The sequence below is a fragment of the Prionailurus viverrinus genome, chromosome D4 (assembly GCF_022837055.1).
Source record: "Prionailurus viverrinus isolate Anna chromosome D4, UM_Priviv_1.0, whole genome shotgun sequence".
NCBI classification, from domain to species: Eukaryota; Metazoa; Chordata; class Mammalia; order Carnivora; family Felidae; genus Prionailurus; species Prionailurus viverrinus.
In genome coordinates this window covers 46,400,423-46,415,433 of record NC_062573.1, presented here as the reverse complement: position 1 = coordinate 46,415,433, position 15,011 = coordinate 46,400,423, and the positions used below count along the sequence as shown (strand labels likewise).

Here is a 15,011-nt window from a genome sequence, read left to right as displayed (position 1 = left end):
CCTCCTGATGTGAATTATTTTGTCCCCACTGCCATTTATGCAAGTATTATTAGATTTCTGAGTAACCATATAGTAAACAGTTGCCACAAATAACATAATGCCCAGTTATGTGAATGACAACAGGTACTTGTGAAAGGCTTAAATGATAGTGTTGGCACATCTGTAGTACCTATTCAGACAACCATATATTTAAGAATATGAAAATGAAGAATTTAAGAATATGAAAATGAATATGGGGTCATGATGATCATTGATAAATGTAAATTTCATGGTCTATCTTCAAGTTCATTTTAACCTTGGCACTGCAGTGGAAATGAGGTTACTTATTCTATAACCAAAATGGAAAGAAAATGTAACACATCTAAATGTTTTGAGGATTAATAAGCAAAACCTAAAAATACATAAACAATAAAAAACAAAGACTCACTTGATTTTTGGACCAAAATTGATGGTCAGATATAGCTTCTTTGCAAGATGCAAACTGAAAGTTAAAACATTTTGGGCTTTAAAAAATGCAACTAAAAAGCATCATTCTAGGACAAATTATATTATGCTTCAGAAAGAATGCACTACCCAAAGAAAGCAAAGTAGAACAATATAAAAAGGATTATGAAAACAGCCCTATTTCTAGATCAAAGTGGGGTTTACTCAGCCCACTCTCACCCAAGGGAATCCCACAAAGAGTTTTAGAACCATCCCCTCCAGGTTTTACCTATGGATGAACGACAAAACTGTGGGGTTATCTATAGGAGTTTCTGAGTACACAGCACATATGTATGGTCTTTGTGGCAGGCACAAAGATTACTAAAACCTTTCAGTTAATGAAGGGCCAGGTTCCAGGGTTTTACTGATGGTTCTCTGAAGCACTAAAAGTTCTCAGCACTCAGTTTTATTTTATAACTTACACACATACATAGTACTTGTCATATTTCAGGTACTGTTTCAGGCATTATAAATTCATTCAATCCTCACAATTTATTTCAACTATGTAGGACATAGGTATTATAATGCCCATTTCACAGACGAGGAGCCTGGGGGACAGAGAATTCAGTAACCATAGAATGCCTCACGGCTAGTAGAAATGAATTCAAACTTAAACAGCCTGACTCTGGGGTCCATACTTTTTGTCATTATGACATGCTACCCTTTCCCAGTAATGCCAATAAAACCATTCCTGAACTAATCTCTAAAGTGAAGTGTCATTTTACAGTGACCAAAAGCAATTTTTAGGACTACCAAGTTTTAAGACAGGCACCCTTCTAGCCAGGCCTGCTTATGGGAATCTTATCAATCATCCCCAATCCCGTACTCAGTGTAGCACTACACTATCAGTGAGGCCAATGCCTTGGGGACCATCAAGACCAATCCTTCCCTGCCTTATGACCTCTATGGCTAGGGTCTGCTGGTTAGACACACTGTTTCTGTGATTTAAACCAGACCATCTGGCCTTGTTCTCTGAGCTGGGGCATGCCTAAAATGTTCAGATTGCATTTAACAACTTCTTTCTCTGGCCAAAGTTAAGCACCCAAGATATTCTACACAGATTTTGGTTCATTCTATAGTAACAGAGAAAGATTCCTTTGAGATGAACTTTCTCATTATCATAGTCTGTTCATGGGATGATCCAGCAGGAGGGGAACATGGCAGTGGACTTGGGACATGACATCCAGTATAATGTTCAGAGGGCTCTCCTTATTTACAGAATGCAATCAGTAGGAAAGTTCTGTAAATTTCAATCTCAAAAAGGAGGAGAACCTCACATTACAATACTTCATAAACCCTACACAAATTCTTCCAAAACTACAAATCAAAGGTCAAGTTGAAGCAAGGAGTGAGAACATGGGGTGGAGAAAGGATGAGCCTTTCTACATGAGCCTTGACTATTCGATTACTTAAGTTATGCATTCTTAAAAAAACAATTAATTCAGCTGGTACTTTAGGATGCTGTAATTCAATGCCTTCTACAGTTGATAGCTGACTAGTCTCAAAGGTAAAGAACAATAGTTGCAAGCTTATTTAGTTTTGAAGCTTTCAAGAAAGAAGTGCTCTTTCAAAACTCAACTGACTTTCAGGAAAGAAGAAACAATGATTTATCAGCAAAAATGTTCATCTACTGACATGGCAGCACATTTAATTGAATCACCAAAATTCCCAAATTTTTAGAAGGGAAGCAATTCAAAAAATTTTTAATTGAACATCTACCATGTCAGGCAAAAAGATCATTAAAGCAAGAAATACTATCTTAAAAAGGTAGATCAAGTGAGGCCTCAGAAGGGGGGGAAGAGAATACTTCAAGTGAATTATAAAAGTTGAAAGGAAGGGGTGGCTTTCATGGGGGGACAAGAGGAGAAAAATGAAACCAAACTGCTCAGCTAAAATGTTCACAGAAAAATTACTATGTATACTATTGGTGCTCTTCCCAAGAATATGAGAGGAAAATAAAGGAGCACAGAGCAAATTCAACACAATACTTTAGAAAAACAAGAATCATTTTCTTAAAAAAAAAAAAAAGGCTTCCTGGCACACCAAATTCCCTGTGATTGCTGGGTGAAAACTATAACATAAAAACCCAGTCCATAAGTGCCAGAGGAAAAGAAACTTTCCCCAAATAACAAAATAAAAATAAACCTTCAGTTAAAATAATACATTACACACTGATGTAAACTGAAATGCTCTTGTCCATGGGTTGAGCTTATGAAACCCTTAAACATGAGCATGTAACACTAACAAACTATTTGACATTATTATTTGGGTTCAAAGACTCCCTTTCTCTAAATGTTTATAGCACCATACCAGTTATTTCAACTGAGCTGACACAATGAATTTCAAATGATCTAATACTTTTGACTTACCAGTGGATTAGCACATGATTACTCTGAGTAAAAGGATTATTATTACTGCTGCTCTAAGATATTAACACTTTCCGTAACACACTCTAAGGACGCTGTATAGATCACTAAAAAAATGTGACAAAATACATGGGGGAAAGGGGATTTTTAAAAAGGAAGGTGATAAGTGTTCTTCTCTTTTAGGTTTTCTTGCTCAGTGTAAGGTAGGCTTCTCAATGATAGAATCATCATTTTGCCTGACACTTTCAGTGGTATACAAGTCACAAATAAGTAAGTCCAGTATTCAATGCACTTAAAAAATTAAGCCACGTGTGGCCTTCTTCCCATGATCAGGCTCCAAACAAAAACCCCCACTTTGTAATAGACAACTAATTCTCATGTAATGAATGACAGAACACAGCATTAATGTACTTAACAAGACAGAGCTAAATTCAATGAAGCTTGACGCCATTTATATGAAAAAGGGTTACATTTGTAGACAGAGCCAAAGGGAAAGAGGATAATTCTGAATTAAACAGCACCGCTTCTGCTCTGGTTTAGCCCTCTCACTGAAAATAAAGATCATAGCTAAAATAGGACCCTTAAAAAAGGCAGCGGCAAACAAAGCTAAATACCATCATATTAAATCCTCTCACTGATGAAAAGGTAACAGCTAAAGGAGTTTGCTTAAAACCTCTATCGGCAAAAGTGCATTTCTTTATAGCCTAATTCCTGGTCTATTACAAACATGTCCTTTCTCTACCAGATTCCATGATATGCAATTCAGCTGGTATGGAACACTGTCACAGAAAAAAACAGATAACCCAGATCATGTCTTACTGTCGATTAAATCTTGTGGATATGTCATTAAACCAAAAGATGTTGAAAGTAAGCCACGTGACAGAAAGTGAGTATGCTGAACAGATGCATTTAGATAACTTTTTTGAGAGCTTTAGTGTTACATTTACCCTGCTCCAACAAAAACAGTCAGAGAAGTCCTAAGCACACAAACTGTTGTGGAAGTGTATATATGTGTGGCTTTGTGTGGCCATCACAACAAAAAATATTTAAAAGCCTATGAGTAACATAATGCCAACTCTCTTTTTTTTTCCAGCATAAGTTCAGAAAATGAATTTTAAAGCAGAAAATGGATTTAAAACACAGCATATGCATGACACCAATCAAATAGTTAGATTCTAAAAACATTTTATCAATTATTGTAAGTAGATAAGAGAACATTTTAACTTCTCTAGCAGGTTTATGGTAAGAACACTGACCTAAATAGCACACTTTATGCATCTGGTGATATAACTTATTTCTTCAGGATGTTCTTCCACACATGGAGGTAACACCACCTGGAACTGCTATACCTTGAAGTAGGGAAGCCTTGGGCTTCCTCTTCTCTCCCCTATCCACAGTGTTATCTGGTTCTGTTGTTGTCACAGAGCCAGGGAATGAAGCTCTTCCAGAAAACTTACCCAAGATCAAACTGTGCCTGGTGACAGCAGTGTCCAGGCCATAAGTAATGTTCAAAGGATTCAACAACGCCTGTGACTGATCATTCTCTTTCCCTTGCCATCACCTGCTGATTTTGTCCAGGTGTTTTATGGCTATCTTGAGGATCTGGAGAACAGACAGAGGGAAGACTTTGCCAATTTCTTTTGTCTGGGATTGTGAATTCCTTACACAGATGGCGGACAGCCTCAGCTCGGGGCAGCGCCAGGCTATATTGCCTTCAACCTCCAAAGGGAGAAACAGAGGGAGACATTATCTTCTCCCACAACACTGCCTGTAACATGTCTGTGGTTAGCAAACTGAGACAGCATGGCTTCACAGGGGGTAAAGTGAAGAAGGAAGAAAGTCAACAAATAACTTGAAAATATTTACTTGCTTGAGGTATTACTATGCATTTATTTACCAAGGAATCAAAACTGCTGGTCAGAAAGATGTTTCTGAGTAAATGTGCTTCTATCAAAGACTTATTACCCCAAGTTCCAGTTACTTTTTCGATTCTATATCAAAGTCATCAATTCTCCTAAAATTAAGCAAAATAGTGACTTTAAAAATCCAAGTCAACCCTTTTAAGCTATTATACTCCCGTGCTGGATTGAAAATTGGATTGGTGTCTTACACTTACGCTGTCTAATATGTTAGCAACTGGCCATATGTGGACAATGAGCACTTGAAATGTGGCCTAGTCCAAACTGAGATGTGCTGTAAGTGTAAACAGACACTGGATTTTGAATAGTCAGTATGAAAAGAGAAATGTAAAATGTCTTAAGAGATATTCATATTAATTATATATTTTTATACCTAATGTACACGGACATGGTGATTTTTGATACATTTGATTAAATAATATAGACTATTAAAGTCAACCTAACCTGCTTCTTTTTACTTTGGTAATCATTACTAGAAAATTTAAAAGTGTGTGTAAAATGTTGGATAGTGCTGGTCTACCATTAGGACTCTCGTCTTCTTCAGTCTGTTGTTGATTATTTGACAATGATCTTTCTTAACTTTCTGAGTCTCATTACCTTCAAATGAGAGGGATGGAAATCAAGGATATATATTCAAAATTTTACAGCTCCAAATACTGTAAAATTTTATTTAGTTATTTTTCAGATTCTCATTCCTAAAATCCATGGTCCATTTTCATTTGGGCCCGCTCTAAAGAAGCAGTGAACAATAGGAAACAGGCTTTATTCGTTATTTAATTAATTTAAGAACCTACAGCTCACTTTGATGATTCTTTTTAACTGAAGTTTTTCAGAATGATTTGCATAATGTTTTTTAATGTAGGCAAACTTATTAATCACAAGAGTCCCATCAGTGACTAATAACTCAAGATCATGCATAAAATAAAAAAAAAATATCTGTGCCCTGGATGGATATGGATTTATAAAGCAATGAACGGAGCTGCTTGTTTTGTGAATTCAAACTTACTATCACAGGTACATGTGATTGTAATTCATCTGGTAAGAAGGCTACAGATATCCCCTACAAAATCCTCAGAAAAGCGTTAGTGGTTTCTCTACTAAATCATAGGAGGTATATCTTAAATTACAAGGTGTGGCTGATCCCTCTTGGAGGCGCATTTTTTGAAGCAATAGCTCCGCCAATCTCATCAGTTATTCCTAACTTTGTGATAATTCACGAAACACCTCCTCACATAGCTCTTGGGTGGCCAGGCCCAGAGCAAGGAGATTTTTAGGAGCCTAATGCTTCTACAACTTATACTAACTGTTGGTGTTACGTGGTTAAAACAGGACTAAGGATGAAGAATCTAAAGAACACCAACTTCAGGTAACAATTTAAATATGTAATTCTGCACTATTATTTTTCTGCTATTACAGAATGATGAACAACTTCATTCTTTAAGTTCCTTCATAGGAATAAACATTTTATTTTACAGTTATGTTGAGAGTTTGACTCAGTTTGCATCCTGAGTGGGAGAAAGGAGATGGAAAACAGGAGGAGATTAAACGTAGGGCAGAAATTCAGGATCTGTTTAATACATGTATTTTTACCAAAATGATGGTGAAACTGAAGCCCATATCCTGGCTCACTGAAAGCCTTGCTGGAGTATGTTACTGTATGTTTAAAACACACCTACACACACCCCTCATTTATGGATATATTCCAGTAAACGAGACAGAAGGAGCAGTCAGGTCTGCCATAAGAAATTGAAAGTGCAGCATACAAGTGTTAGGAGCTACAAACTGGGAGAGAGAGGAAAGAGCATATTGTACCAGACTGAGTTATTTCCTGGTGTGATGGGTTTAAAATCCCAATACATAGTTAGCAAAAAGGAGCTACCAGTGAATTCTGTTATATTCTATATTTCCAACGGGAGGAATGCAAGAAATGTAGAAACTTTTGACAGGAATGAAAGATCAAAGTAAAGAGCTCAGGCAGATAGGTGCAAGTGAAAAGTTAGAACGGTGTGGCCTCAGGGCACCTGGGTGGCTCAGTGGTTAAGCGGCTGACATGGACTCAGGTCATGATCTCAGGGTTCGTGGGTTTGAGCCCTGCATTGGGATCTGTGCTGACAGTGCAGAGCCTGCCTGGGATTCTTTCTCTCCACCACCCCCCTCTGCCCCTCCCTGACTTGTGCTTTCTCTCTCTCAGAATAAACTTAAAAAACAAAAAAAAAAAAGAATGGTGTGGCCAAAGTTAAGGAGTCTGCAGAGAAAACTGAATGGCTTAAACAATCACACTCTGTTAAGCATTTCAGCGGACCATTTTAAAATGTCAATGTTACAAGGCTACATGTATAGCTGATTTTAAGGATATACAAATAAAATATCAATTGCAAATAAACTTATATATAAATAAAACATTATTTGCTTTTATAATTATTCCTAATGCTTAACAGATAAATACTAAAGTGAGGCTGAATTAATTCATAGTCGCTCTTTTCTTGGCTAATACCAGGTGTATGTGGGCTATACTGAGAATGGCTCTTACCAAAAGCCTTTGAGAAAATCAAAGTAAACCAGTTTTGAGCTCTATCATGCATGCAAGATGAAAAGGATTCAGTAGAAAGCAAAGAAATAAACAGGGAGGGGCATTATCTTAGAAAATGGTTTACTACATCTTTGTTGAAGGTTTTTTAAATAACATGATTTGCTTAAATGTTAAACTTGGGAATCCTATGATTTCAAAAGATCATCTTATTCAATATTAAGTTTTATTAGCCTATCTGAAAATTTCTTAAGATATACCAAATTTCTTTTAAAAATATTTTAAAATACTACTTAAAACTCTTAAAAACTGTGTTTTAAAAAAATCTTATTTCTTCACAGCAAGGAGCTTCCAGAAACACTAAAATATTCTTGCCCTCTAAATGTTTGAGAATGGTCTTTTCATGTGTTATTAATAATACAAAGTATTCATATTAATGGGCATACAATGAATATTCAGTTGCACGTGGGCTCATACCACAGGGATATCAAACCAAAACCCACCTTTACTTATATTTGCCTGACATATACTAGCATAACTACCTGACGATACCAATCGTTCTGTGGCTTATCTTATATACAGAGTTATATAAATGCTCACAATGGCAACAAAAATAGATATAGAAATACCTGTAATTTTAAAGGGGGAGGCAAGAAAAAGTGCTCACACAACATAAAAGTTAATTTTACATTAGTATCATTAATATTATACTCACAATGTAACAGCCAAATAAACCTTGTGCTTTAAAAACAAATCAGGTCACTTGAGCTGCCTGCTGCATTCTGCTAAGAAAGCAAAACCTACCATGCATGGCTAGTGTTGACACTCTTTCTCAATGACTTTTATTGTCTCTGGTCAACTTTTAAATCTTCCTTTTCCATATCTTCAACTAGAATCCCTCACTCGTAGAAAGTTACATTAGTAGCATTAAGTACACATAAAGACTTTAAGGAATGGTACTAAATAAAAGTTATACATTTTTAAAGTCATGGTTATTTCCCTAGTTTATTTGGGTATTTAAGTTTTTTCTTTACATTCAAAAAGTATTACTTGGAGAATGGTCTTTGTGTGGCTGAAATTAGAATACACACAAGATAGTTTTTCAAGGCCAGCAAGCACTTACTTCCTAACCAAATCCCCCACTTCCTTTGCTAGCTAAACATAACTCCTTTAAATGTGTACATCCTTTAAAAAGTTAGAAGGGAGCACCTCTCATGTAATAGCAGGCAGCTGGGAAGCCAATTGGTGCAGTCCGCGTGCACATTTTAGAAAGCAGCTCTTTAACATTCAATAACTAAGTGGTAATTGGGCACAGAAACATAAACTGTCAAACTGAATCAAAACCCCTTTGCTTTTCAGAGTATTATTTGTAAGATTATACTAGAATTAAATTTGAACATGCATCCACCCTATGCATTCAGTCAAATTATAAAACAAGAAAAAAAATTGCTGTGCTTTCTTTGGATAAAATTAATGTCAGCTTTGTGTCCTTAAACCAGACCCGATCGGGAAATGAAATATGTTTAGTCCTGAAATAGTTGTGGTAATTCAATCCCTGCACTCTCCTTATTTTCTTGATGACAAAGAAAAACTCCCAACTGGCAGGGCCACCTGCACTGATTACTCCTCCATCCACACCCACAGAATATGAAAATGAGCCAATGATCATTAACCTTAATTTCTTCTAACATAAACCTCGGCTCTTTTTCAGTCTTGCTACTCAGGGAACTCCCCTGAGATAAAGAAAAGGGGTGGGGGGGGGGCGAAATAAGGAAATAGGGAGTGAAAGCTCAGAGCAAAGGGGGAGGAAAGCAAATGAAAAATGGAATCCACTGGCTTTTAAAAACTGCACAGCTGGCTTATTAAACTTCATACAGCAAAGATGTTACAAAGATAAAGAAAGAGATTCTGAGGCATCACCACTCTCCAGATAGAATACTTTCCTGTCCAACCCTCTCCTTCAGAGCAAACAATAAGAAAGGATGCTTCCTCTCCACCCTCTCACTCCTTCTGCATCTCACTCCTCCACCCAGACATCACTATAGAAAGAGAGCAAGCAATAAAAGACAGGTCTGGACAGCAGGAATGCAGGTGTGGCTATAAGATCTCCAGGATGAGGACCAAAGGGCTTTAACAGCCAGGGGAGAGATTTCCAAGGTGAGCACTTCAAATACAGTGTTGAATGCATCACACCTTCTGGTCATTCACATTCAAGTATCACCAACTGGAATCATTTTAATTCAAGCTGTGTGGGGCTAGATCCCACTGGCATTACATCATCTTCTAATGGATGAGGAGCTAGTTGGGGGCTCTAAAAAGAAACACAACCAGGAGGGGAACAGGAAAATTTCAGAAATAACCGTCTCTTTTGCACAGATGTGTATACTGGAAATTATCTTGTTATGTTTGCCTACAGACCTAAGCAGATTGCCCAAAAAGATTGTAAGACCATGAAAATGAAGAACATATCAACATATCAATGTATGCAACTACACATAACCCTCTGTAAAGCATTCGTGAAGCTGGAAGAAAAACAAACTTTAAAAATCACTGCATTGCTAAGTGAAAGCAAAAGGTCCTTAAAATGTGTTTTTTCCATTCGAAATATTGAAGGCAAAAGTATAGAAATGCTTAAAGAAGTTAACAAAAGTAAGTATTACCTGGAAGTGTATGACAAGATGTGTGTTGTCTACTCAACATAGGTAGACAGAGAACAACTTTGATCACACACTTATCTCATTATTTCAGATTTCAAATCAAGTAGCAGCCACAAGGAGGGTGAGGCAGAAAGTCAGAAAAAACAAACAAAAACAAAAACCTGGCTACAATTTGGTACTGGATTCCATGGCACAATTTAAGCGAAAACCTGGCTTGAGGTTGCTCAGTGTTCACTGTCTTCTTGCTTAGCCTACCAACCATAACAGGCAAGTGCCTATATACACCTTTCCTTCTGTCTTTCTCTCCTTCATCCCCCCACTGGCACTCAGGCTATCAAAGGTCAATGGTCCACTCTGGAGGTGGGGACAGAGTACTGGAGTATATGCTGTCATGAGTCATCTTAATAGATACTCTAGCGACTGTTTGTGACCCAGCAGTGAGCCAAGATAGCAGGGCTTTTAATAAAGCAGCACTTTTGCACACTCACAGCCTGGTTAATTTAATACCTGCCGCTTGTTTACCAAACAGCGCGGGCATGTCTCCGTGTCGATAACTTCCCAGTGACAGTGAGGCGACTGAATCTGGGCACGGAACAGATGCACCTTTTTACGCTCTGTTAAACCGTGTCACAGACTACAGCCCCTGAGCGCATTCCTTTATTTATGCTGCAGCCAGTTGAGCTAATTGTCAGAGACAGACCTGGTTCCAATTCTGCAGAGTCCAGCAACTACAAAAGTCTATGTGCTGGGGCATGAATGGTGCAGAACTCTTTTAAAAGAGCTTAAAAACGACGTCAGGGGGTAGAGGTTTAATGTGCCAATATTTTACCTAGAGAGACTTCAAAAATGTCACATATCTCAACAGTAGGTTTATAGGGGTGGGGACAAAGAAAAAGCATCACTAGTGTTTAAATGAAGTAGAGGAAAGCAAATGTTAAAGCAAACACCTATGTACAGAGAACACAACAGAGCAGAGACATATTCATCTTTCAGATGATGGTTTAGGACTGTGCAGTTGTAAAATATTCACAAGCTTAAAAATCTACCTAATCAGAGGCCAATATTCAATGCAGCTCACACCAACAGTTCTGCACAATACCAAGACTGACCATTTCAGATACTATGATGCAAGCCCATTAATAACACTAAAATTACAAGAAAGACGGGTCCCTTATTCATCCAGCCATACAACTTCAGTCTGCTTGATTGTGTGTGGACAAAGGAACTCACATTTATTGTTCTTCTCACACCCTGTAGTATTAGAAGTGTTTCCTATTAGCTGTAATACCATACTAGTATTTTATCAGTAGCAAGAGTTCACTCCAGTTAAAGTTCTTCACCCGTCATCGGCATTTTTCAGCAAATTAATGTCTTTTACTTGCATGACTTCTCTTCATATTATAATTTGGGGTTTAAACGGATCATAATACTTTACAGAAAAGAAAAAGAGAAAAAGAGCTCAGTGTTGATAATTTTTACTACTTACGACTAAATGACCTCAACTGAGGAATAAAAAATTAAGTCATTTGTCTTATGAGGTACAGAGGACATTTTATGGTGTACAATTTAGCTAATAATGGGTTGGGGCCAATCCTTAACAAGTCACATGTTTCCATTGTCCCTTCACCCCCTGCTTATGTTTTTACCACATCCTAACAAAAACATGACCAGAACTGGTGAAAAACATACGGTTCCAACTAATGAATCACATACTTTCCCGCAAGTACAGTAAGTACTACCAGCTGTGTGACAGTCTTGCTCTGGCAGTAGAACCAGCGTAGAACAAGCCGGCCCATCTGAAAGCAGCTGTATTGAAAAACCACAAGCAATATAAGTGTGTCTGCCTTCTCAGAGCGGCTTTGTCTCTGTTCTGTGTCTCTGCTCTGTCCCTAGAACGTGCCAGCCATCTTGTTTAGAGAAAGTTTCAGAAATTTCAGAGGTGAGACAAAAATCCACAAATTCAAAAAACTTAAGTTTTTAGAAAGTACTGTTACTTTGTCAAGTGGAATGCCGCAAGAGACAATTAAAAAAATATACTTCTTTCCCACATCCATCCTCCAATGTGTATCTTTGGGGACTTGCCTTTAGACTAAAGATTGTGCGTATCCATGTATGTAAATAAGGGAGGTGGGAAGCGGGAGGAGGACCACAAGATCCAGCTACTTACAGACAGGCTGATGGACGCGCACGAACACATACAAACACACACGCAGAGCAATTCACAGATTATCAACTTATGCCATGAGCTACTACAAAAATTCAAACCTGCCATTTATACAACAATAAGCTTCATTTGTAACCACAGAGCATTCTGAAAAAATTCCCTGGCAAACCCCAGATATTTTTACACAAATGAACTTTTCCTTTCTGTGAAACAACATTCAAACGGATAAACATTACTGCTAAAGAGAAAGAAAATCCAGCAGCATTAGTCTAGCAATGTAAGATGTAAGTGGAAATGGTAAGATTTTTTAACCTTTATAGTGTGCGAAGGCAATAGCTAATAAAATTTTACCAACATTATCAAGTGATCAGTAGCTTTTATGTAGCGCACAAGGACCATTTCAGGCTTGCTCTGAAGGGGGAAAAAAAAGGAAAAAAAAAACCCCAGAGTTGACATTCTTGGCTTTTCCAAAGTCTCAATGAGGAAAAAAAAAAAAGAGGTGAAATTATCTTTTTTCTTTTTTTTGCCAAGTGTTGTAAATACTGGGAAATCACATGTAAGTACTAACAGGGAACGTTTGCTTTTGATGTTTGATTTTATCATTTAATTTAGCCAAACACATTTTTCTGAGCTTAATTGTAAAGATGCTTCCTTCAGTAAGAACTCAATACAAAAGTTATATTAACATATCTTTTCTTTCTGTTTATACCTCAGTTTTATGAATAATATTTGTTTTTTTAGTGAAGCTATCATCAATGAAATACTTAAACAATGGTCAGACGATTCATTACATTAACAGAGAAATCCTTGGCCCTTAAAAGGGTTTACATGCTTTCTGAGTGAATTTTGCTGTGTCTGTGTCCGAGTTGGTCAAAGTTAAGTGTTCAGGTTGAGTCCAGAAGTCATGTCTCTCCATATGGTTGGATTAAGCCAAATATAAGCGCAGGGATGAGAGTACCAATAGTATTGGGGAAAGAGCAAATGACAGACATACATTCAAGGATGAAAAACGAGACTTTTCAAATATTCACTAAAATACGAATTTGAAAAATAGTACGCTGATAAATAAATAAGACATACTTTTTTTTAATAACCAGTTTGTACCACTCTTAGTTCATATTAAATCTACTAAAGCATGCTAGTCTATGAAGGAAACCATCCAAAACTCGATTATGATATTACATAATGAAATCTATCAAAAAAGAACTAATATGGTTAAGTCAAACATGATAAAATTACTAAGGAATCATTAAAATTCATAGTAATTAATTTAATGATAGAGACAGATAATTACAATATACTAATAAGCAAAAAGCAGCTTATGAAACAGTATACATAGTGTGACCCTAGTTTTATTTTTAAAATGAATGCAAGAAAAAGGATAAAACAGAACTATTGACATTGTTGTTAAACTCCATTTTCTAAATTGTTTGTTTAGCATATATAAATTACACACAAGAAAAATAAGTTCCAAGGTTTTCCTCCAGTGTGATAAATTTGATAATTAAGAAATCTAGAACTAAGGGTGCCTGGGTGGCTCAGTTGGTTAAGTGTCCGACTTTTGATTTCAGCTCAGGTCGTGATCTCACGGTTCATGGGTTAAAGCCCTGCATCAGTGCAGAGCCTGCTTGGGATTCTCCCGCTCCTCTTTCTCTCCGCTCCTCCCCATGCTCGCTCAAGCTCTCTTTCTCTCTCAAAATAAATAAACATAAAAAAAAAAAAGAAAGAAATCTAGTAATTAGACTTCTGGTCTTCACTAGTAGTTACACTTCAAAACTATGCACTGTGAAAACTGTGGAGCTTTTCTAAAAAAATTGGGTTTCTTTGAATAATTTTTTAAAGACCACATTTATCACTTATGTGTGTATTTTCTTTGTAAAATCTAAAGTACTATATTTACTTATGTCCCTCCTGCCCCAATTTCCCAAAAGTATACTTTCACAATTTGAGCTACACACTAGCCTTTTACAAAATTAATGAACCATAGATCTAAATCTTCACCTTTCTAATAAAAATAATACCTTTAAATAGCACCTCTTACTGCCAGAGCACTTCCATAAAATAAAAGTCCATGCCCACCAGTGAAACACCATTCCTTCATCCTTAACCACAGCAAGCTGTCCTGCAGAATCCAATCCAGGGGCCTTGGGAGTATGTGACACCATAACGGATCAATACCACAGAACAAATCTATAAAATATGATAATCTAGGTTGAAATATGGCAGAAATAGCTAAATTAACAACCATACTCTTGTAACATAGAACTTAGAATCATACCCAGTAATTGGGAGGATTTATTCTTAAAGAAACATTCAACGTTTTTCATTCTATGATTTCTGAGAGGGCTAGTATGGACTCAGTTGGCAAATATTCATTGACCAATTACCACGGCCTAGCATTGTGTCCACGCCCAGGTTTGAACAAATATAAAGAGAGGCTATTATGAGCTTCTGCCATCAACAATTTGACACACTGTCTAGGTGTCTGGAAATGCACAGAAAACGTTCCAGGGAAACAGAGGAAAGGCACTAACTCATCTGAGGCTTTGAAAAGACTTCAGGAAGAAGTACAACTTTCTGGCAGGAGAAGGAATAGGGAAGAAGGCAGACAACATGGGAGAATGCTCTACGGTGAAATACCACAGAATCAGCAGACAACTATAAGCTGGTCTGTGTTGCTGGGGCACAAGGAGACAAAACCAGAGTTGGAAAAGGAGGCAGGGTCTACTTAGGGAGGATCCTTTTAAAGACCTCTGAAGTCCCCTTTATTTAATTACACTGTGAAAACTGTTCAAGCTCCATTGCTCCATTCTCCACAGAGTCAGGGCTACCTGCTTCATCAGGATGGTGGGAGGTGGGTGGAGACATGGGGACTACGAAAAAGAAATCGTTCCT

The 15,011-nt window shown here is 37.2% G+C and overlaps 1 protein-coding gene across 11 annotated transcripts in view; it reads right to left on the bottom strand.

Moving 5' to 3' along the window:
* BNC2 (basonuclin 2) overlaps positions 1 to 15,011 on the bottom strand; it is a 428,416-nt gene that overhangs the window by 182,157 nt on the left and 231,248 nt on the right. The window contains exon 1 of one of the 11 annotated variants that reach the window (XM_047831341.1): positions 4,307 to 4,356. The exons of the other annotated variants lie outside the window; for them this stretch is intronic. The gene's annotated coding sequence lies outside the window, so the exon portion shown is untranslated. Of the gene's footprint in view, positions 1 to 4,306; positions 4,357 to 15,011 lie in introns of those variants that run through there. 11 annotated transcript variants of the gene reach the window in all.